This window comes from Sabethes cyaneus, chromosome 2 (genome assembly GCF_943734655.1).
Source record: "Sabethes cyaneus chromosome 2, idSabCyanKW18_F2, whole genome shotgun sequence".
Classification (NCBI taxonomy): Eukaryota; Metazoa; Arthropoda; class Insecta; order Diptera; family Culicidae; genus Sabethes; species Sabethes cyaneus.
Window position 1 is genome coordinate 73,584,927 of NC_071354.1, and position 24,806 is coordinate 73,609,732.

Below are 24,806 nucleotides of genomic sequence, written 5' to 3' on the forward strand. Positions count from 1 at the left end.
ATAAGATCACTTATATGTTGTCAGTTGGCAGGCCGTTTCTGAATTTAATTCGTTTTTAGGCTAGTTTTTCCCGTAGTACACTAAAGTGTTAATAAAGCCATTTTCAAGTTTCGAAATCACTTCGAAGTTTCGAATAATCACGGGAGTGAAATACTACATTAGTCGACATAACAATGCATTATATTGCTCAAATAACTAGCACTCTTAAATAATAAAACTTTAAAAATTTGTTCGAAATTGTTGCTTTTATTTAAATATATACAAAAGTATCCAGAACATCGAAATTTATTATGCCGATTCTATGTTGAAAATGCGCCTTTTTCATTAAAATACATTATTTAGTCATGAAAATGTCCGGAAGCTTCAGGTAGACGTGTTCAAATGTTCTTTCACTAACAATTCAGATAGAATTACGCATGCCCCAGACACAGACAAACAGACATAACACTCGTTTTCCATTCATCGTACCGATTAAACCGTCATTTCAAATTTAGGCTTAGTTGGGAATGTCTCCGTTTTGGTCAGAGTGGCGCTTTTTGACGAAAAAAGGGGAATTCCCCATAAAAAATACTTACTACTTCGCGGGACTCCTATTGCTATTTGATATTTGGGAATATCGATCATAGATGGTGTTACTGTTCAGGCTAAATGCGAGGTACGATAATTTTTATTGATTTTTCTTCCAAGAGTTATGTCTGTTTGTCTGTGCCCCAGATATTCAAAACGCCATATCTCCTAAACTACCAATATTGTTTTTTCTGGTTAAGTGATTCTTATGTAGAATTTTCGGACGAACATTTTGAGCATATTTATTTGAAAATAAAATTGGGGGTGTTTTGAGATATTCGCATTTTCCATTTTAAATTGCAAAACAAATGTATGATGTTAACAAATTAAATAAAAACTGATAACATCATTCGATTGCGCGGCTAAAAACCCTTTTTTCCTTTTTTTTCCTTTTTTTCGGATTATCCAACTGGTCACTTAATAGCGTATAAAACTCTGCGCTGGGCCCTTTTGTGATGTCAACAAAGTGTCAGGTAGACCTCAAACACCAGTTCTACCTGACGAGACAGGCAATGTCGCCCACTAAAACACAGGTAGAGCCCCAAGCATAGCCGTCACGCCTATACCCGCAGACGGAGGCGTTCCGACCCTGCGCGGACTCCACGAACTGACTCTAAGATCTCTCTGCCAAAGGCCGGAATGCCATATTTTAAATATAATGATGATGATGATGATAATGATGATGATGATGACGATGATGATGATAAAGATGATGATGAGAAGAAAAATGATAGATCGAATTTGTAAATGTGCTTTGGACTTTTTGTACCACTCGAGTTGCAATATGTGGTACAGTGAAGAAGTGGAGGATTCGTCAGCCCCGCCTGACACCGGTCTTCAACCGCGCACTCGCTTTCAATTTTCCAACACAAACAACCACAAATGAACCAATAGGCAAGACAAATTTCGGAGCATTAGTGGTTATCAACTTATCAGGGCAAATTTATTCTTTCATCCCCTTAGCATTCATGCACTGTCCCACGATACAAAGTAAATTGAGCGCAGCACAAGCTGGACGGTCGCGGTAGTCGACAGAAGCTTCAAAATATAGAGACTCACCCGCCTTCCAACCCTCGAGACCAAAGAGCTAGTGCAGTAAAGCTCTGGGCTTAAACGTCTCCCTAAGACTCGACCCCTTCTCATCGACACGCAAGGTCTGTCGGCCATCAGAGCACAGGACAGCCACGAGGCCATGCAAAAATCCTATTCTATCTAGCAGCACCGCCTAGCCGAGACTCGAACACAAGACACGAATTGACCTAATTTTTCCATCTGCTACCTAAGAAGTGCTATTACCCGTAATCATTACAGAGTGGTCCTTCGGCATCCAAGCGGATGGTATGCCGCTTACATCCCCTTACTAACCCTAAGCCCCCGACCAACTCAATCAATCCGACATTTTTCGGAGATATTTGTGACAGTTGTGATAAATAGGGATGAGTCCCAGAAAATTTCATTTATTAATTATCAGAGATCCCCATACTGGCCTTATTCTTAAACGGAATAAAAGCACTTTCTGAACAACGCAACCATCACATTTGGTAAATTTTTACCCCGAGTCCCACTTGAAATCACAAAAGTATTTTGATATATTCCCACATTCAGAAGTAAACGAGCGGTCACGTTCATTTACTGATTAGTTAAAAAGCCCTACACCACGACAAGGTTCAGTTTTATCGTAGGGGATAACATCATTCGATTGCGCGGCTAAAAACCCATATTTAAATCAGAAAAATGACTTTTTTTTGAAAATCTGTAAAAAAGGAAGTAGCGCCACTGCTAGAGGGATTGATCAATCGGCATAATACTTTGGGAAATTGGTTGTGGGGTCGGAATGAACAATTATGCCGATTTTGGTTAAAATCGCCGATGGTCGGATCCAATTTTTCCGATTTTTGTGTACGTTTGAGATGGAATGACCCATATTGCAAATCTGTTTTTTTTTCATTTATTTTATAACTTATTAAATATGCGTCCTAGCGACAAACAGTCTTAAGTGAAAATGTGTATTTTAACATACTGAATAACTTTGTAGGACACTCGAAAGCAGTAAAAAAAATCGTGTGTAAATTTATTGAGCATAATTGATTTTTAAGCGCTCCTTTTTAACACTAATAGCTAATGTATTCAGCAAAGTTGCTTATTTTAGTATGTTCTGCAACTTTTTGAAGAAAAATATTTTTTTTTTAAATAAATCAAAAACAAAAGTTCGTATCACCCTAATAGGTGAATTCACGGTCACCCTAATAGTGCAGAAAAATGCGCTATATTTTATTATTAAACTTCTCTGAAGACATCACCCTTGAAAAATTACGCATTTTTTACCCAATTGCTAATGTCCGCGTTTACTCAAAATTTGACCACTGTGCATTAGGATGATTCCACATTCTTTTCAAATGCATCAAAAAACGTACTGTCTAAAAAAGTCGTAAAAAAGTTATAGAATATGCTACAATAAGAATTTTTTTTTAATACAGTAACTCTCTGTGGCCTATCCATGGCCTTATGGTTTATCAATTATAATTATTGAAAAATCACTCAGAAATCAATTTTCTTTTTTTTTGTTTAATTATAGTCACTTTAACACTGCTTAGGTCATTCGTACCTTCCGCGGGGTTGGGATTTGAACCCGGGTCCTTGGCGTGAGAGGCGTGAATGCTAACCACTACGCCGGGATTGACCACCAAATCAATTTTTGGTCAATAAACGACCCAGTATGTTAAAATACACATTTTCTCTGAAGACTTTAATAAAATATTTTAATAAAAACTCATACACTTTTTGATTGATATTTTATGAAAGTTGTTTGGTTTTCAACCGTTTACCACATATCCAAATTAAAAAAAAATAGGAAGTGTGTAAGTTTGACGTAGGAGCAGGGATGTCGCACCGTAGGGTTTCATTTCATGATTAAGATGCTAGTTCTACCGTCACGGAAATATGAAACATTTTGAACGCTAATAGCTCTGAAAATTATTACAGTAGGATTTCGAATTTGGCACCAAATGCGTGTCGCCTATGACATTTGAGCTTTTTGCAACTCAGAAACCGTAGTTGCACTTCATAAACTTGGTATGTCAAACAATACGTAGAAACGTAAAAAACAAAATAAATTATCAATCTCACTTCATTACAATCAGAAAAACATTGCTTTGTGATTTCGATAACCAAATAAGTTATATTCTGTCTACTTTCACCCTTAACTAATCATAAATCACAGTTATAGAACCCTTAAAGTGTGAAAAATACATCCTAGTGTAAGCTACCCACGTGTCTTGGCACGAATCAGTTGGCGGCTTGGGGTACTGCCGGCAGCCTTGAAATTGAAATGTCAACTTGGCAAGGACATTTTATTTATTGTTCCCACGCGAGCAAAACTGACAACTGGCTGCCTGCCTCTCTCTCTTTCTCTAGTCGGCGACACTCGTTGCGATTGCATTAATCCCAGCAAAGAACAAAGTCGTGATAAAAACAACAGCCGTTTCCATTGTATGTAACTACTGTTTTCCACACATGGGTAGCGGCATCGAGCCTAGCGAAACGGGGTGGCGTGGATACGCTATTCAATACCAGGCACAATTGTATCTCACCTTCCAACACGTCATTTATTGGCACACTCTTCTAGAGACGGGAAAGTGACACCGAGAAAAGTTTAAATGGAAACGTGCTGTCCAACTGCATGAGAAGTAAAAGATGTAGTAGCAGCGCCAACAGTGGTTCATGTTCGTGATTGTTTGGTTCGCATACGCCACTTTTGCGCCCCCGTCAGTCGAAATTGAAGGCTTTTAGCAAATGACATGGAGATTAAATTTCAAATGCAAATTGAAACGGACTGCTGCTCCTAAAATGGCAAACACTGACATGTACCAGAACGTATTGCATTCAAACATTTGCGCATTTCATTCTAGGTTGATGCGATTGCAAAACGTTAAAGGATTATAATTAAGCTAGCGAGGAATACTAACTGTTAACAGTATATTAACATAATCCTTGCGTGAAACCACTGACATGGTTATTTGAAAATTATTATAACTATGACTCATGGAAGAGTGTATCCGTACAATTTCATATTGTTGTTGTATTTTACTAAAGTACGTAAACCTTTTGAGAGCAAATTACAATCACGATGCTGAATTATTTAACAAACGAAATGGATTTCCCATAGTGCTTGGCTATAGAAACTTTTACCATAATAATCTACCAAAGACTGAAACTTAGTGACTGAGCCTGAAGAGACAATTTTGCACATCCATTAACTTAACTAATTCTATCTTGTTTATTACTTTGTAACAATAGTAGCAAAGTCAACGAACATTTCCCCCATCCCCAACACTCAGGACTCTAGCCAAACGAATCGCTATTCAATTCAAACGGCAAAAGTTTCCCGGCTACTCGACGACCTTAATTCGCTAGATTTTGCTGTTTTTGTTTCGGCCTCAAACCACCCGCGGCGCATATTTACTTTACTGCCAGTATGCGAATTCACCCGCCGCACGCGAAACAAGGCGAAGTGATTTGATTATTATTGTTCGGAATCAGTCTGCAAACGAAAAACAACATGGCGCAGCCAGTAATGGAAAGGAAGACAGCCGGTGCAGAAGCAGAAATGAGATCACAGCAGAAATAAATTAAAGCTAAGCTCTTCCACAGTACCAGTCAGTCAGTCTGGCAACCAAAGAGAGGAAAAACTCGTATCATACTTAGACAAAATTAACAACCCGAGGGGCAGCACCACGACAATTGCAAATCATAATGGCGTGTGAAGAGAAGAGGGGTTTTAGCGTAAACATGCAAGCAGTCCATCTTATCGTCTGACCAGTTGTGGTGCTGCCAAGCCAAGCAGACAGTCGAAACGAGAAGGCCCGATTCGTAGTGAAACTATACCATCAAAGACAATGGCCATAGATCACAGCGCGCAAGCAAGCAGCGTTTTTACTGCCTGAAAGAGACAACAAATATAGTGAGACTGAACGAACGGTGAAAATCGGTACGATTTCCTCATTCACTTTTCGTGTGTAATTGAGATAAAAATTAATTAAAGCCAAGCTGGCTGCCCGTGCCCAGTGCACCTTGATTCGTTGGTGAGTGCACAGCACATGGTGGGAGATGTGATGCTGTAGGAATGTTTATTCAAATATTTCGTATGACTAATTACCGTAGCATTAGGAAAAAAGAAAATGTGCAATGGTTGCTAACAGCAGAAATATTTCGTTCTAATAAAGTATTGAAAAATAAATTTTTACCGAGAGCATCATGCAGCAAAACGTCCAGCTTTCTCCATTTATTTGTGTAGAAAAAAAATTGCACTTTTTTCCAAATGTTGTTAGACGATAAAATCGGACTTTTCTCTTCCAGTAAGACTATGAAAAAATTTGAATTCCGAATTTCATAACAGTTTGGAGTTTTCAGGCACTTAGATATTTTTCGAACACTCAACACCGCACGGTTAATAACAACCATGTGTTTCCTTCTCCTTACGAATCAATGGAAACGCCTTGTTTTTTTTGCATTTTTTTTTTGGTTTCAAAAATACTGCGTAAAATACCAGGCGTTTCCAGCGATTAGCAAGGAGAAGGAAACACATGATTGTTAATAACCGTGTGGCAATGCGTGTAAGCTTATTAATTTGTTTACTTCTTAAATTTAAGAACTATTTGCTTACAGACTCGCATTATCGCAGCAAGTTAGATTAATTACCAATCAACGGATTGATTCTTGCTTTTTTCCTAGAAGTGTAAAGAAATTTCCTAAACTACAAGATTAACGTTAATCAATCTTTGACGATAAATTAAAAATACGTTAAGAACGAGCCACCAAAGTGAATTAAAATGCGTGATTGTAGGTTACGAGTTTCAGAAAAATTTTGCTTGTTCTTAAAAAAACATTCTAAGAATATATACGATACGAAAGCGATGAATAATTGAGTTCGTCCATGGCTAACATTAGATTTCGTGAATTTCTTTAGACAGCTATTTGAGATATGTAATTTCATGAGGTCGGATTAACAAATATATCGTGTATATGCGCAAAACATACAAATATTCGAATATTCGTACGAATTTGGCTCACGGCGACCGGGCACGCAGAGAACTCACATGAGTAATTTTTATGTTTGTTATAAAATGACCAGATTTTTGGTTGGTGAACGGCTGGATAATGCATATCATCACTACCCCGCGTACCACCAGGTATAAAATAGGCCCCATAGAGGTCCTAAACAACTTCTAGCAACTCCTATCCCTACCTCCTTATGGTACGGTACCAGCTGGAATATGAGTAACCTTAGCTGGAATATGAGATCGCTAGTGTAAATTAAGATCGTAACGGGTGACAACTAAAATTTTGAAATTTTTTGAGGCCCCTTTACTCCACAACAAACGAGCTCAGAGAGAAATGAGAGTATGTTTGTGTTAGCTCTCTCTCCTCTATTCAATATTTTTAGACAGGGAACAAGGCACTCGAGCGCATGCTGAACGAGGAATAGCCTTGTCCACCTATAACGTCTGTTCGCATGTCAGGAGCGGCTCTTGATGATTTAACGACTCCTCAACCAAGTGCGCGGTTGCACTCCAGGTTAGGAGCGGCTCACGACAGCGTTTGATCCAGCAGAATTAAGAAATGTGTGTGCCGCACTACAACTAAGATGGCAATCCCGTCATGAGCAACCTACCTAAACCCATTTTTACTACGAATTATCAAGAAAATTCAACTCGGAACATTTGGCATGGACAAAGATGAGGAAATAAGGACATGGAATGGACGCATGGTACCTGGAACTGCAGATTGCTCAATTTCGTGGGTGGCAACAGAGTGATGCATGAACAGCTAGAACCCCGAAAGTTCGGCATCGTAGTACTGCAGGTGATCTGTCGCAAAAGCGAGAAGGGGCATACGAGGAAATTGGGCAAGGCAGAATCTTACCAACGAGAGGATATTGTGAGTTTCATTGAAAAATATCCAATGTGCAACTCAAAAATGAAATGCTCTTCCATAGTTGCCGGGACGATTTTGATATTGTTGGAAGAAATTATCAGAAATCATAAAGTTTTAGTTACATTTGACGACCCAGTTGAACATGCCTGTTTACAGCATTCTGGCAATAGTTCTAGCGCGGTGTTTACTTCAAGCGCGGTGTTTCCTTTAGACCGCGTTTAACTTTGGGCAAAGCACCCAATACGTATGTTGAGAATAAAAGGCCGTTTCTTCAACTACACCATCATAAACGGGCACTGTCCATACGAAGGTGGACCCGACGACGAGAAGAAAGTGTTCTATGCACAGCTGGAGGCAACGTACGATAACTGTTCACCGCTGGACATCAAAATCGCCATCGGAGATATGAACGCCAAGATATATAGACCGGTATTCGGGCCCTATAGCTTTGCATTGGCGATTCAAATATCCCGCGGGTCGCTGAAAACTACGCGCGTCTACTGAATGAAACTCTACCATTTTCAGTGGAGCTAGATGTTTCAACCCCCGAAGACGGATGGAACATGATTCGCTCGGTCGTCAATAAGGCCGCACCCATGGTACTAGGTGTAAAAACCTCGAGAGCACAAAAAGATTGGTTTGACGGAGAATGCCAAAAAGCGATGGGGAGGAAAAAAGGATATACATCAAAGCCTGATATGTGTAGAGACTAGGATGAAAACCTGGTCACAAACAAGCGCCATGTGCTCAATGGTAATATAACATAAGAAGACGGAGCGGAAACAGCCCCAGCGTGCCGGCTCCCGATCTCGAAGAAGTTCGGCGCGAAATCGATCTGCTGAAGAATAAAAGAGCCACCTGGTGGACCGACTCTCGGCAGAACTCTACAAAACTGGCAAAAAAACATTATCAAAGACACCTCACTGGATAAATTCAAGGATTTGGATGGAACGAGTGGTCTGTCCCATGTATAAAAAGGTCACTTCGATTGCTGTAATTATCGCGGCATTACGCTGATCAACGCCGTCTACAAGGTACTCTCCCAGATTTTGTTGCGTCGTCTATCCCCAATAGCAGGAGAATTTGTAGAGCAATAACAGCCCGTGCGGGTACGTACTACTATGGCTCAAATTTTAACTCTCCGACCATTACTCCAGAAATATCGAGAGCACAACGTGACCACGCATCATAGTTTCAGGGATTTCAGGGCAGTATACGATACAGTCGAGTGCGGAGAGCTTCAGTAGGTAATGCACGAGAACGGTTTTCCGGACAAATTGGAAGCTACCCAGGAGCGAGTGATGGCTCTGAGGTGTTTCGGGGGCACTCTCGAGTCCTTTCCAATCGTGCAGGGGGTTGTAACAAGGGGATGGACTGTCCTATATGTTATTCAACATCGCTATTGAAAGTGTGATCCGGCGAGAGGGCGTCGATACCAGAGGAACGATCTTCGGTAAAAGAAACCTACTTCTAGCCTTCGCAGACATCTTCGACATCATTACTTCGACATCATCAGAAACTTTGGGATGGCGGACGCAACCTACGTCAAACTAAAAACGGAGGCTAGGAGGATTGGGTTACAAATCAATGCGTCGAAAACCAAATATATAGACAGCGTTGAACTAGTAGTAGTTGATGAGTACATATATTTGGGATCGCTGTTCGCCGATAATAAACGAGTAAGGAAATTCAGGAGATACGCATTCAAGCTGGAAATCAAGCCAACTTTTTCCTTCGCAAGATGCTTCGATCAACAAGCATACGCCGCCGCACAAAATGTACAAGGCGCTAATCAGACCGGTTGTTTTCTATGGACTTGAGACTGTAATTTTGCTTACAGAAGACATATGTGCACGTGTCGTATTTGAACGAAAGATTTTACGGATTATTTTTGGAAACGGAAAGCGTGTGACGCAGGCGCTTGAACCACGAACTGCAGGCGCTACTTGGAGAGATTCCCATCATACACGTGGCGTAAGTTGGGAGACTACGGTGGGCCGGCTATGTCGCAAGCATTCCGGACGACTGTGCAGTGAAATCTGTTCCCTCCAAGAACTTCCCCGGAACCAAGAATAGAGGGGTGTCAACTAGAGATGGTCGGGTAGCGGAAAATTTGCCCGAAACCCGCACCCGACCCGTACCCGCCGGGTTCGGGTATTGGAAAAAAATAATTTGCGGGTTCGGGTCGGGTACGGGTTCTTAATTTTTGTTTTTGAAACCGGGTACGGGTCGGGTCGGGTATCTCTATTGACCACATTTAACACTAAAGATGGTCGGGTACCCGTACCCGACGGGTTGCGGTCGGGTTCGGGTATCAAAAATAATAAACTTGCGGGTTCGGGTCGGGTACGGGTTTTCAATTTTTTTCTTAATCGGGTACGGGTCGGGTTCGGGTATTCAAATTTTCATACCCGACCATCTCTAGTGTCAACCAGGTTGAAGCCGACTGACTTTTGTCAGACGCTCAACGAATTGATCATTTTGGGTAGCTTTTGCTCATGCTTACCGCTAGATGGACACTAAAGCGCCACGTGCCATATTTAGAGTAAAGTTTAAGGCTGATACAGTTTACACGTCATAATTTCTTACCGTTCCGTTGCTATTGACGGTTGCTGACGGTTAATCTGAATCGGCCGTTTTGGGTGGACCCATCAGGTTGAAATGCAGTTTGACAGTCGTTCGTCGAGTATGTTTAACAGAACATGTCTATGCTGGAGCCATCTGTGAGATTTTTCAGCTTTTTCAATGATTCATTGGCGACGCAGGACCGAGTACATGGAAGAAAAGCCACAGCGACTCTATTAATTACTATTAACTTTAGGAACTTTTGCAAATTTTAAATTTTCACCAAGAGAAGCTATTTTTTTCCTTTTGCCAATGGCAATTTCTGCCATTGCCAGCAGCATCGTCAGCAATAAATGAAATATACAAAAAAAATCTCTGACAAGACGTTACTACAATTAATTAGGCGAAACATTATCTCATTTACAGTTGGCTAAAATATCATTGCAAGCCATAAAAAGCATCGTTACCCGATTGACGTTACGGTAAAACTAAGAATATATACATCAAGATTTAGTGCCGCTTGTTTATTTTTCTTGAATCCACACCTCCCAATCCTTCAACTCGGGAGAGGATCTTACCTACTATATCATCTAGTCCTGTTTAAATGCTTTACATTTCCAAAACTTAACCGAAAAAGGCCACATGCCGAACCTCCTATAGATCGCTCGCTCATCGGTCGGGGAAAAACTGTATAAAACCAGCTCCCTTCTGGTTGAAAAACAGTAATTTTCGTTTGAAGCGCTGGTTTCCGCTGTGAACCGGAATGACACGTACATGAAGAAACACGGTCCAAAAATAACTGACTCTATTAGTCTTTAAACGTACCGAACAGCGAAGCCGTGATTTCTCGCCAGGTTTAAGGTCAATAATACTGTCTTGTTTTGGGAACGGCCATAAAATAAATGTAGCAGTAGTTGTTGTCATCAGTTTGGACAGGCGTAACCAAGTTAAATAACATCTAAGCGGCACTCGCTAATTTAAAAAATACCAACAGTTCATCAATCTTCTCTGAATTAAAAAAAAACCAATTGCTCCAACTGCTTTGAGAATGTAAAATTTAACTTTTCACCAACGTTGCAAGGAGAAAAATCAATATGTAGGTACTGACGTGTGCTTCAATATTGGCTTACAACCTAGAGACGTCATTTCTAGTACGAATAGATACCAATAGCACAAGATAAATCACATTTTAAGGTCAACCTTGCGGTAGTCACGGTTTAGTAAACACTGCAGTACATATTCAATTGTAAATTGATGTATGAAGAGCATTGCAACCTGTTGACTAACAGTCGACTGCAAAGTCAAAGTTCAACTTTTTACCAAAGGCTATATATAGTTATATTTGGGCTTTTGCTTTATTTTAGAAATGGTACTCATATTGCAAAATTTACCATAACTTATTGCCACATCTAGAAAGAACCACTAAACATGCAAGAAAATATGTCATCGAAATGCATCATCACACTGACTGTAGCTCGGCACTAGATATTTTTAGCAATTGCTCCGAAACAGCTTGGCGGAACTGTCAATCGTTGGAGATATGAAGTCACAGCTCCACGAAATGGGAACACGATCGACGGCGGGCGTTGCAGCGAGAAAATGCTCTGACAGCAGCGGTCGAAGAATGTTTGCGCGAAAGTTTTCCGATCGTAAAAATAGACTTCATCCGATTCGACCATTCGTAACAAGTGTACCTACCTACGTAGCATCCCAATGGATATTTAGTCCGAGGCAGGTAGCATTTCCTTTAGGAGTTAGTAACAGAAGGGACTGAAAATAGTACCACACTCATAGAGGAAGTTATTGGTGTGAAAATTCATTAGACGATTAGTAGGTAACGTAATAATTGTGCGCCTTAGTTAAGTAGAATGATGTCATATAAAATTTTGATTATCCGTAGCGTGGCTACGGCAAGATAGATAAATGTGATGCTGCAATCATAAGATGCCTTAAATAGATATGTAAAATGGGATTGTTATAAGCAGTGTTGCCACATATAGAGATTTATCTGGAAAGAAATACTGCAGTAACCATGACACTGGTTGGAAAATTTATTTGATGTTAATTAGTACGCGTAACGTCTGTCCAAAATACATAGATCACCCTATAACGTTTATTGAAAAATAATTCAATAATATTATATGATTGCATGACTTGTGAAATACGCAACCGGAGAAGCATTCATCGATATAAATTTGTTCTCCCATCCTATATTCTCAAGTAACTCCTTTCAATTAGATTAGCTATGCATAAATTTCTGTGCAGAGATTACCACGAACACGTATTTTCATCAGGCAATCATCACCCGCACTGAATAATTTAAAATTCAAACAAAATATGACCTGTTACATTAATTATGCAATGATCAATCTTGCAAGCTTGGCTCTTTACTATAAGTTCTATTATAACCCTCAACGGACTAGTCTAAGTATAGAAAGGCAACATACTAAAAACTCATATATAGTGATAGAGTCTATCACTTTACCAGAAGACCAACAACGTCAACTTTAGAAAGCGGTGTAGACAGCTATTTAAAAACCACTGCTGGAACGTTGATTCTGTTTGGCAAAGAGAAATCCCCTTCTCGACAAGACATCCTCATAAAACTTTATCTTACTAGGTAAATAATTGAGATGGAAACTGCTCCTGCCAGAACCGAAGTGGTGCAGAGCAGTGTCACCATAAGTGCCCCAAGAAATGCACTTCCTGGTTTGCTTCTTTGCATAGAAAGCACAATTTCTAAGCATTGCAATTTATTTATATGCTATCCTGGGAAGAAAAAAAAAACAATCCATCCACCGGGTAGAACGTCGACACGTAGGGTACCGGTGGGTATTTCCAGCCCATTAAGCGATAGCCTAAACAATATTCAGGAATTACGTTGCGACTATATTTATTCTAGACAAGATTTTTGTACCAGTTGATAGAATAATATTTACTGAATATCGGAGTGTATTTTGCTCTTAATAAAACGCTACTGAATTTGAGTTATAGTCGCGAGAAACGATGAAGTCGCAGCGACTAAATTGAGCCCATTTTCTATAGTGGTGTCTGTGTTTTTTTTAAATCCGACCGGCCTAAATAGCCAGCACAGGGATTGAATGCTTTTCAAAAACAGATCAAAAGAGAGACCGATGGATAATGTGTCGCTATTGCCTACATTCCGGGCTCATTGAAGATAATTAGTTTTGCAGTGACAACAGCTTGCTGCTGGCGCTAGTGTAACATTGAATCGTTCATATACATTAGCACCAGAAGCAAGTGGTTGTCACTCAAGTACCAGCTATGTCAACACGATAGAAGCGTTTTAGGTGTTTCAGGCCTCACGTATTGGTAGTAGTGTAAATAACGCACCATATGCTGGAATTAAAAACAAAATGCTGCTAATGGCTAATGAATGAAAATTGATTTATATCTTCATATCAGTGGGGAATTGTTGTGTTCTTCCGTGTTAAAAAGAAGTAGAATTGTTCAGTGATAGCATAATCACAGCTGTTTAGTTTCTAGTATAAGTAAACGTGATCATAATTGTGTTTTCCAAATCATCATCAAGAGCGGATACGCGTAAGCGATTGCTGCTGGTTTTTTTCAGCCTGATTACGTGCCAGTGGAAAAACAGTGGCTTTGATGTTTATTGAATAAAACTTAGCAAATTACTTAAATTTTTATGAAAATAGTTATAACACATTAAAGCTTATGAGAGCTACATTCGTTTCAGTATTGATATATAGCGGCAAAGTTTTTATTTGGGAAAGCGCAGCAAAAAAAGGTAATGTATGCCGAATTTAGTAGCGTGCTGGGAATACCCTCCCGTACCCTATATTTGCCTAGCACCTTGCACCACTGTTTGAGACACCTCCGCAAAACAAAAATATGAACTCGCACGTGACCAAATTTCAATCACCTCACGGGTTGGAACAATGGAAAAGATCTGGATGCCAGTAGTGGAACGGTGTCACACTTAAAGCTTGTAATGAGGATACGTGAGTTGATTTCGAAAAGGATTCTCACCGATTAGATGAAACCGGCAGAAATCTTAAGTATCTTATTCTGCTAATGGATATCATTGTCTCATTGCGATAATCGTGTTCAAATTAGTAAGTACAGATAAATTGAGAAACTTTTCTGGTTGTACTCTTGGTCTCGAACAGCGCTGCGTTGATTGCAAACTTGCTCAGAACAGCCAACTCTCGTTATTTTAAGCAAACCACCAAAGCATGGTCTCGTAAGCATGGTTTTGAACTTATGAGAGTGTCTTTTCATGTCATTAAATGCTTCTTTGCAAGTCGTCCACATTTCGAATCGTTGTTTTCATCAATAGTAAATTCTATACTACTGTACTATTACTTATTAAATAGTAAGCCGCATCTTGTTACTCGTACTTTTACCGTGCATGAGAATTCCAGTGTACAGCCGATTCTATACAGTGCTTACCTGCAAAAGGAAAAGTAAAGAAACCAGTTAATTATAATTGATTACGGCTAAAAACGGTGAGAAAGTAAACAAACATTCATAGAATGGTAGGCTAAAAGCATCGGCAACCTAACTTTCCTCCACGCTAGTCTACATTTTTCAAGTGTACCAAACTCTGCTTTTGGTTTGCAAGAACTTCAAGCGGTCACGGTATTGCGTCTGCGATTACTACCAACATAATTTGCTCTGACTTGTTATTAACTTGTTCCTTTCTATGCATTTTTTCGAATCAACGCACCGTGTGAACGCAACAGTAGTGTTATATCGGATAGCTCGGAAACGTGGAAACGCCAATTGCCGTATCGAGCAGATGAAGCGTTAACGCATAAAGAGCAAAGGAATCTATGCTTAAGAAAATGACTGCGTCCGGTAATTAGAAATCATACGGTTTCAAAGCCGTTTATAACTGTATGGTGGTTAATCGGAATAACGTACAAAATTGTTAGCTTGAGCAGAAAATTCAAACAGGCATTGGGAGGCCTCAACTAAAATGTGCATGAAAATTTGAGCATAAAACATACTTCGATGTAAACGATGAGGATCCCTGATAAAATATTTCTCGAGCCAACCCTGCTGAATTATTCGTAGGGAAAATTGACAATCTGTCAATAGCAATATAAATTAAGTAAGTAAGATAAATTACGTAAGATTGTTGCAGAAGACATCATTCAACATCTATTTATACAAATACTATTGCGATTATTGCACAGAATTGTCTTATATAAATAATGTTATTTTCTGGTAGTGATGGTTAAACCTATGAAAAATGCGATCAAATGTGAAACCGTCAAATAGTTACAATAAAACGATGCTACTTTCGTTTAATATCCAAATACTCGTAACAACTCGATTCATTCAAAAAAATGTCCGAATAAAATACATTTCTGTCACAATCGTTCGTATAGCGAAACCGCACAGCAGAACGAAGGCTACCGTTTCCCAACTTCCGAGCCAATTTCTGTTACAAATTTCCACATCCATTCTATCGGCGCTGTGAGCCACCGCTTCTGCCAAACGTTGTCACAAACAGGGATAGGATTATAACCAAATTCGTTCGATGGATTTCCAGCCGCACTGCTGTCGATGGATTCCACTGGAAATAAATTCTGTATTCAGCATGTCAATTTGCACAGCAGTAATCGTGCTTGCAACAGAAACGCCCGAATACATTGAACGCATATCCTGGCTGCTACTTTTACCGGTGCTCCAGTAAAAAATCGCTCGAATACATGCAGTTTGTCCAACACTATTCCATATCTATATAGGTATTCGACTCTGGCCTGGCAAACTGTGAATAAAATACAGCAGAGCTGAAAGCAAAGTGCAGCATTCACAAACCAAAAAAAAAATTTCGCATTGAACCTGTTTCCAACCAGCTTGGTTTTCCAGTAGTCTGTTTAGCCTTATGGTTTCGACTGCAAAACGGTTCTTATGCAGTGAAGTTGCGCTTTTCACCCTCCGGAAACTATTTTACGTACATGACAAAAAAAAGGTTTGATGAGCTGAAAATTCACTAACTGATGTAAGTAGCTATGCACGTGAAATTTTCAAATCATACAACCATCATTCTGGTGTACCAGTTCAAGGATTAAACAATTCATGGCAAGTCATGTGCAGGGCCACTCACCAATGCTGTACCAGTAAAGGTAATTACGTAGAATCTATTTATAAGCCATATTGTGATAATGATAACAGAATGTCATTCGAAATCATTCGATTTTAAAAATTAATAGCAGGATATCGTTAAAAAAGTGACAAGGAAGCACATTTTTAATATTCTACAATGTAAATTATGTCGGTTCGGCAAACAGTTACGTTACGGTTGTTGATTAAATACACATATATCCTCCTCTGACATAATTTTTATACACTAAAAGGCGGAAATGGCCTCAATTACGATCTATCTGCAGCGATGCTGCTAGTCGAGTGAGCGTTATTGCCCCCGCAGCGTGTCCGCCCATAAATTGAATCCTTCCACTGTCATAGTTCGCCTGCGAATTTTGGTTCACTACCGTGTTTATGCCTGCTCAGTGCCGCCCACCTGCCATGACGGCTCACTGCCGGTCCCATTCTCGTGAGCTACCAAATAATTGTCTCTTATCACAAACAAAGCGCGTCCGTTAACATGAAAATTTCGCATGAAATAAAAAAATGTTAGCGGGCCATCAGAGAATACAAGCTTAATTTTCATGACAATGAAAAGTGAGCAGAATAAAAGAGCTCTTCTTTTGTTGAAATTTACGGTCAGATAAAACTATCTAGAAAGCCACAGAAATTATTGCATTCCTATATTAAATCAGGTGCGATTCCACCTTTGTGTGTTTACACACATAATCGCATAATAATGAAAAAAATCATGAAAAGCTCAGTAAAAGCTACTATCACAATTTAAAGCTCGAGTCATCTGGACGCACTGTTTATTTCACTGCAGCGCTTCTACTGGTCGGATCAGGAATGTATTGACATCGATTTGTTTTGAAATCCAGACAAATATTTTTGTTGAATAGTAGCTTATTCAACCGTTGTATAGCTAATCATCGGATAACAGGCGCTTAATAAGCTGTTATACAACAAAAATGTTTCTTGATATGTTTTCTTTTTCAGAGCTAAAAAGTTCGTCACGATTAATTTTGGTTCAAAGAAGTTATACTTGATGGATTACCTACGAATGGCCGTAAAAACAAATGGCATAAAATATCTAATGGCCAAATCACGAATGGACGATTCAGAATAGGCCGAAACACGAATGGCCGAACGTCATATTCGCCCAGAAATGTTCACGGCCTTCAATTTGTCAAACGTTGCGTACATGCTGTCCTTTCTCGCTACTGCTCGTTCGGATTTAACTAAGGGATAATCCCTACTAGTCAGTAAACCTAGGAAACTGCATGCACCTAAATAAAAGTAGTTTTTACCGGGTGAAGAACCTATAAATGATTTCGAGATAATGAGATGGATTTCTTCAACAAGGACATCAATCCATCCAACTGTCTTCAATTCTCTCAAATAAAAAAATATTGAAACAAAATGGTCGCTCAGGTTAACCAACACAGTATCCAAAATATGATGATAAGTGGTATTCGAAGAAAAGTTCGAGATTATTGTGGTGCAAATTCCAATTGCATAGTAACGAAGCAATGAACAACCAAATCGAATCCAGTCATAGCAACGTACTCTGTACGTAGGAGACAATAAATATTCATTCGCTAGCCAGCTCAAACCGTTCAAACCACTTGAGTTTTATGTTTGTCCAACCGCTGCTATCACAATAGCACGCTTCTACTGCGAGACTGAAGACTTTCTTAAGATTTTTCTGGAAGACGTCATGGGTCTCATTGTTAAAGCAGATTTGCGCCCAACGATATTCCGAAGAAGAGGACATGGCGGAGTACGATTTCGCCATAGAGGAACTGTTCAGCAGCCTTGCGAATGCCGAACAAAAGCTGGAAAATCTCATGGTCGCGATGATTTTGAGGAGTCTTCCAAGCTCGTTCGACGCGCTCACCACCACTCTGGAAACCCGGTCGGATGAATGATGTCAAGCAAAAACTCCTGGACGATTGTGCGAAACGGCTGGGCTCCAGCACGAATAGGGAAAGTGCGCCAAGTGCAGAGGGATTGCCGACAATATGCTCGAGAAAACGAGAAGGAACTGAAGTCCGACAAATCGGGAAAGCCATTGTCATCCAAGAAACAGGTAAATTACGGTCGTAAATGACTACCGAGAGTATAAATGTTCTATGGAACAGCAGCTTTACGCGAATTTGCAAACTACAAAACATCAGCTGGTAACGAAATCTGTAGAAAGCCAGATCCGCGGCTGCAATTCGTCGTTTTACTTCGCAGTTTACATCGTTGCAACCTGTTACGAACGCACCAAGATACAGGAATTCCGCCACTAATTCATATTGCGTAAGGCCTTCTCCACTGCTCTACAGTTGATTCCGATGATATCGACGATATTCGCAAAACCAAGAAGCATGTGAGATTTCGTGTTGATAGTCCCATTCATTTCCACGTTTGCTCTTCGTATTGCACCTTCCAGGGCAATGTTGCTTCTGTTCATCCAACGTCACAAAAGGGGCTGAGGTCTCACCCGCCATTCTGACGCGTAATTATGAGCTATCTAGATCTAGCTAGAATCAGCTTAAGTGATTTCGTCAGAAAACTACGGTTTAGCATCATTTGCTATTGCTAAGTTCGTTTGACTGAATCGTACGTCGCATTCAAGTCCACAAACAGAGGCTGTGGGATGAAACGGGAAGAGTTAGCTAGAGGGAGAGCCAAATATAGCACTGCTTCTCTAGCGCCTCCGCGAAGATCTAAACCAAACGATGACGATCGATATAGCCATAACTGGAAATGCTTCATGTACATATTATAACAGCTACGTAAGCTATGAGGTGCGAACTTCAGCTCCTATTCCCCAGGTGAGGACTCAAAGGTAACGGACACGGCAAAGAACAAGGGAACGATTTATGGATAACGATTGTAGACGATAACGTTATGAAATGGAATATCCGAACTCTCTATGAATCAGTAGTGCAGGCTCGTATTAGACTGTATATGTGTGTTGAGAATTAAAGACAAATTCATCAACTACAGAGTAACCTATGTTTACGCAAAGATAAATGATAAATACGATGATGTTGAGGCTCGAGCAAAACTTTCGATAGTACTCAAAATACGACGTAAAAATCATCATCGGAGATGCAAATGCGCAAATCGGGAGAGAGGAATTCTTTCGTCTTGCCATTGGAAAACACAGCCTTGATCTGTCGACAACGGTCTGTGAACTTTGCCGCGGCCAGAGATATCGTCATTTGTAGCACCTACTTTCTACGTCTAACACATTCTTAAACACACCTTTAGGCATCCAAATAGAGACCCAAGCTCTCAGATCGATCATGCCCTGATTGACGGTCGACACTTTTCGGATTGGTCATCGATGTACGGTCTTGTCGGAGACCAAATGTCGACTCTGACCACTATCTCGTCGTGGGTAAGATTCGTGCAAGGTTATCAAGCGCGGCGAAGACTCGCACTGAGAAGACGCTACGTTTCAACATCTAGCGGTTGACGGCAGATGTTGTGGCAGCGGATTACGCCAGAAAGCTTGATCAACAAATCGCAGAACAGCAGGAAAAAAAAGGAAGAAGATATAAGTGGGCTGTGAAGAAACCTCCATGTTGCCATTGAAATAACTGCGAGAGAGGTGGTAGGCACGACGCGTGGAGGATAGAACAACTGGTTTGACGCCGAATGTCAGAGAGTGATACTCTCAACCAGGTCAGGAGTCATTCTCACTGCGGCTACACGAACAGAGAAAGGTATAGAGAGACTAGAGCTACGGAAAAAGAACTCATTGTCTAAAAAGCGCGAATACGAAGAACACGTACTCTTCGACACAGAGGAGCATCGACATGCGGAGTTCTGTTGTGTGCAATGATAGCGTTAGCTACCTATTTAAGGCTTGTTCGCGACAAAATCTGGACACCTCAATTTTGCAATAAAACAAATTTGCTAGAAGTTAAATCCATGAAACAATTTTATAGCATTTCTGTGTGTATAGTTAATAATTATCAAACAAATTAACATTACTTATTTGGTCTGCATGATAAATTGGCGAACTTTGGAGTTTACCCTTGCCATGAGGGTCAATACAGACTTGTTGGCAATCAATTTAGCTGCGTTTGTCCAAGATTTTCGAAATTTATCTATAGTTGTTGCTTGTTGTTTGTGCTGGGACAGCTTTCTCTTCGCCAAAGCCCTTATACCGCTCGATGGGGCGTAACTCTGGACAGTTAGGTGGATTCCCCTCCTTCGGTACAATATGAACTCCATTAGCATCATACCATTCCAAAACATCTTAGACGTAGTGACAGGATGCCAAATCAGGCCAAAACAGCGCGGGTATATCATGGCTGTGTATGAACGGTAACAATCGTTTCTGCAGGCATTCTTCACGGTATATTTCCTTGTGAACCATTCCCGTAGGGATGTAACTTTTGCTTGCTAGACCACAGCTGCATATGGCCTGCCATACTAAATATTTTTTGGGGAACTTGGCTTTCTTCTTTGTCCTAACATGCTCTGCAACGCCATTCAAGACATACCAGGAAGCTGTTTAAAGTCTTCTAGGACATACGTTTCATCGTCCATTATAATGCATGGAAACTTCGTTGAATATTCGCGATAAAGCTTACGAGCGCGTGTTTTGGCCGTCGTATTTTGCTCATCATTGCGGTTTGGCACAGTCCTCACCTTGAAAGACTTTATGCCTTGTCGCTGCTTAGAAATGTGCACGAATGTTGGCGACATTTTTATTTTACGAGCAAGATCTGGTCTCCTCCGTAATATTTGTTTTACCTTCGCATCCTTGTGGTGGTTCCTCAGATCCGTTTTTGTTCCACTTCCCTTCTTCCTAGCTGTTGTCAAGCGAGTATCGAACGATTTTAAAACACTGTGAACAGTGCTTGGAGGAAATCCAAGCTTTTTGGCAAGTTTTCTTAACGAGAGATCCGGATTTTCATTGCGACCGCACACAATTGCTTTTCGCACCTGCTCTTCTTTCGACGCCATTTTACGCTGAACGCTTGTAACAAACAAGTGTTATATTTTCAGAAAGAACAGACATACGTCTTCTACTTGCAAAATATTTCACTCATTGTTAATGTATTTCCGAAGCTGTGTGTGTTTAGGGGTGTCCAAATTTTGTCGCGAACAAGCCTTACTAACATAACGGCGGTAGCAGCCAAGCGGAAGAAGCACTTTCTGACGCTCTGGAATGGAAAAGTAAACACGGAGATTACCATCCAAGCGGAGATGGCCGTGCTGTAGAGTCACCAGCATAGGAGGAGGCTAATAAGGTAATTAGTGAGCTGAAAAACGGTAAAGCTACTGGGAAGCATGGTATCCCGGCTGAATTTCTAAAAGCAGAGACGAAGCAATCTAGTGGCTGATTGTCAGGATCTGGGCGGAAGAATGATTGCCGGAGGAGTGGTTGAATGTCCTCATTTGAGCTTTTTTCTAAAGTAAAGCTTGCATCAGACAGTATTGGAACAAAAACAATTGCGTGTATTTCAGTTATTTATTATAACTTTATAACCGTGATAAAATTATTCATCACGGTTTCGAAAAAATTTTCGAACTTTTCCTGTAATATGGCTCATTAAGCGGTGCACACTTTCTTCGTCCACCAGGTCTCCATCTGATTGATGTCTTTGACAACTTTTCCCTTTGCTTTGAGTCTCCTCTTCATGATTGCCCAGTATTTATCAATAGGGCGAAACTGGGGGCAATTGGGTGGGTTAAGGTCTTTCGGAATAAACTGGACCCCTTTCTCTGCATACCATTTTTGAACGACTTTGCTGTAATGACAGCTTGCCAAATCTGGCCATGGTTGGATGGTGGTGGGATACAATGAACGGCAAAATTCGTTTTTGGAGACATTCCTTTTGGTACAGTTCCGACGTCATTGTCTTATTTGTAACGAAAACTTTTGTTTTTCTGCCACAGCTGCAAATGCCCTGCCAAATCATAAATTTTCATGCAAATTTGTCGCCAAAAACAAATTTAAATTTGCTTGGAACATCCCCCCAAGCCGTTGCCATGTAAAATGACCTGGTATTTGTCCGAATTCAGCCTTGACATAGGTTTCATCGTCCATCAGAAGACACCCGTTGAACTTGGTTAGTACTCGGTCGTATAGCTTTCGAGCACGGATTTTGGCCACACTATTCTGTTTTATGGTTCGGATTGGCTGTTTGCTAGCTCGATACAACTTGATTCCTTCCCGGAGTCGAATTCTCCTCATGGTACTATGGGCAGCACCGAATTGTTTGGCCAAATCACGGTCCGACAGATTGGGATTCCTCTTGATAGTCTTCAAAATCTTACCACGCAGCTTCCGGTCGACATTTCATGTTGTTTGTTTACAAAATACAGTCATTTTGCGGAATGTCAAAAATACATATGTGAAGCTAACAATTACCGACACGTGGACGCCAAGAACTTCCAAATCCGTCCATTAAGAGCGCTACAATATGAGCAAAAGTTTGTTCCAATTCTAAATGAAGCCAGCTTACACCGACTCGTGTGTTAAAACTATCAAGGCATTGATAGTTTTAACACACATGTTCAATTCTGCCTGTAAAAGGCTTTCCCAATTCCTGTTCTGTATACTAAGCCCGTTAGAGGAGTCCTTCGTTGGCAAGTACCCAGCTGTATTTCGTCGCTCCACGTTGGATCAGATGTTTACTCTGCGTCAGTTACTAGCCAAGTTCCGAGAATACAAATCGCAGACTTATCAGCTGTTTGTGGACTGTAAGACGGCGTACGATTTCAGGTCATTTAAGGTGACGAAAAAAGTTGAACTTGGATGGTCGTGATGGATACTGACGTGATTCAGGGAAGGAAGAACAATACACCCAACAAAATTTCAGTGGAGACACTTGCATAGTTTGATTGGGATTTTGTACAACCAGAAAGCTCAAGATAGCATTCACATCATTCAAACTGAATAGCAAGGACTACATACAGGTTTTGGAAAGCTATTTAGATCACAAAGGATACCAAACAGCGTAGTGTATCAACGACCAGAAACTTGATTTGCTCGTCTACTTTAAATCCTGTCGAAAACATCTGGGAAATCCTAGTTCGTAGAATATATACCAAGGGCAAGCAGCATTTTTCTCAACCAGTTGTGAATGGCATTACAACCTGCTTTGGCCCATGGATCTCCTAGATTGGTAAAAGGTAACGAACTACGAACCAGGTAATTATAGCTTTAATGCTCCGCCTTTACCTAATTTTCCTTTCTTTCCCCATCAAGTCTTGTCCCACTTTAGGGATACTATGAAGCACCGTCCGTCTTTTGGATAGACTACTGTTATATATATTTTAAAAATAGTATTTTTTTGTCGATGAGCTCAAGGTAGCGATTCTGAAGGATTGAGAAAATATTATGAAATCTGTGCTTCATAATTTGGTGCCAAATTAAACTTTTCAGGTTATTATCCGCGATGGTAATTTAATTAATGTTTATGATATTGCTATAACAGGTTCGCAAAAAAAGGTAATCCATTTGTCGAAAAAAAAATTTTTTTTTTGATAGATGAGCTCATCATTGTGACATAAACAAATTAGCTGCCAGCCCAATCAAAGTCTAGCTTGACGCAACTATCATCACCTTTGATTGTACCCTACTGCTACTGCCCCCAAACCCACACCACACCCAAGCGAGAGCCTTGCCACGCAAAACGCAATAACGTGTGCCATTATTAACTTTCCCATTGCGGAAAACTCTGTCATCGTTATCAGCCGAAACAACATAATGCACAACATTACCACCGGTATCCACCCGAATACTACCAGTAACAACAGCCCAGGCAGCAGCAGCAGCAGCAGCAGCAGCAGTAGGAAAAACATTCATATATACGGTAACATATATAACCATAGCCATAGACTCTCGAAAAACCGCCATCAACCGTTCGAAACTAGTTCATACGGTCCAACGGGTTTCGCCTTGCATTTTCTGCTGGCTGAGCACCACCACCCGATTTCTCCCGGTGAATGGGTGGATGGCGCGAGATGTATCACTGAAAGGATTTGACTGATTCAAACCATATATTTATAGTATACCTATATTTTTAAATTAATGTCGGAATATTCAAAAAAAAAAATATTTTTGTAATTTATTTTACTTTGTGTAAATTTTACTTTCAGATATCAGGTGCCAGGCACTTGCGGCATGAACGGAACGTTCTTAATAAAAATTAAAATTTTAAAATTTATACAATATACATTTGCATTTTTTAAATATGCATTAAATTACATTTTACTCCACCGTACCCAACCAGCAAGTCCTGCCTTACCTTTACCAACCACGTTGCTACACTGAGTGTGGCAACTAACACTCCTGTTCGCTGCTAGCGAGAACGTGGCGACCACGAAGGTTGGCTCTGAGGAGTTTTCATCCAAAATGTTGTAGTGTTGAGTGCAGTGCCAGTTTGTACCATGGAGATACCTACACGAAATTTAGGACTTTTTACCGCACAAAAGCGTCAACTACTGATAAGTAGTGTTACGCTACGCTTGTTAGCAACTAACCATCCGCAAACAATTTACTTTGTACTGCAAAGTGACCGCATCCATGCAAGCGCAACAGAGCATATTCACCAAAAAAACAGCGTTAACGAGCAAGGACTGACCTTTTTATGGCAACAATGGTTTGACACATATTCCGTCTGTAGTGACTAATGTGAAGG

At 40.4% G+C, this 24,806-nt stretch overlaps 1 protein-coding gene across 5 annotated transcripts in view; it reads right to left on the reverse strand.

The window, feature by feature from the left end:
- The window catches only part of LOC128738844 (MOB kinase activator-like 2), a 220,039-nt gene that overhangs the window by 166,700 nt on the left and 28,533 nt on the right, over positions 1 to 24,806 (reverse strand). The gene's annotated exons all lie outside the window — the stretch shown is intronic.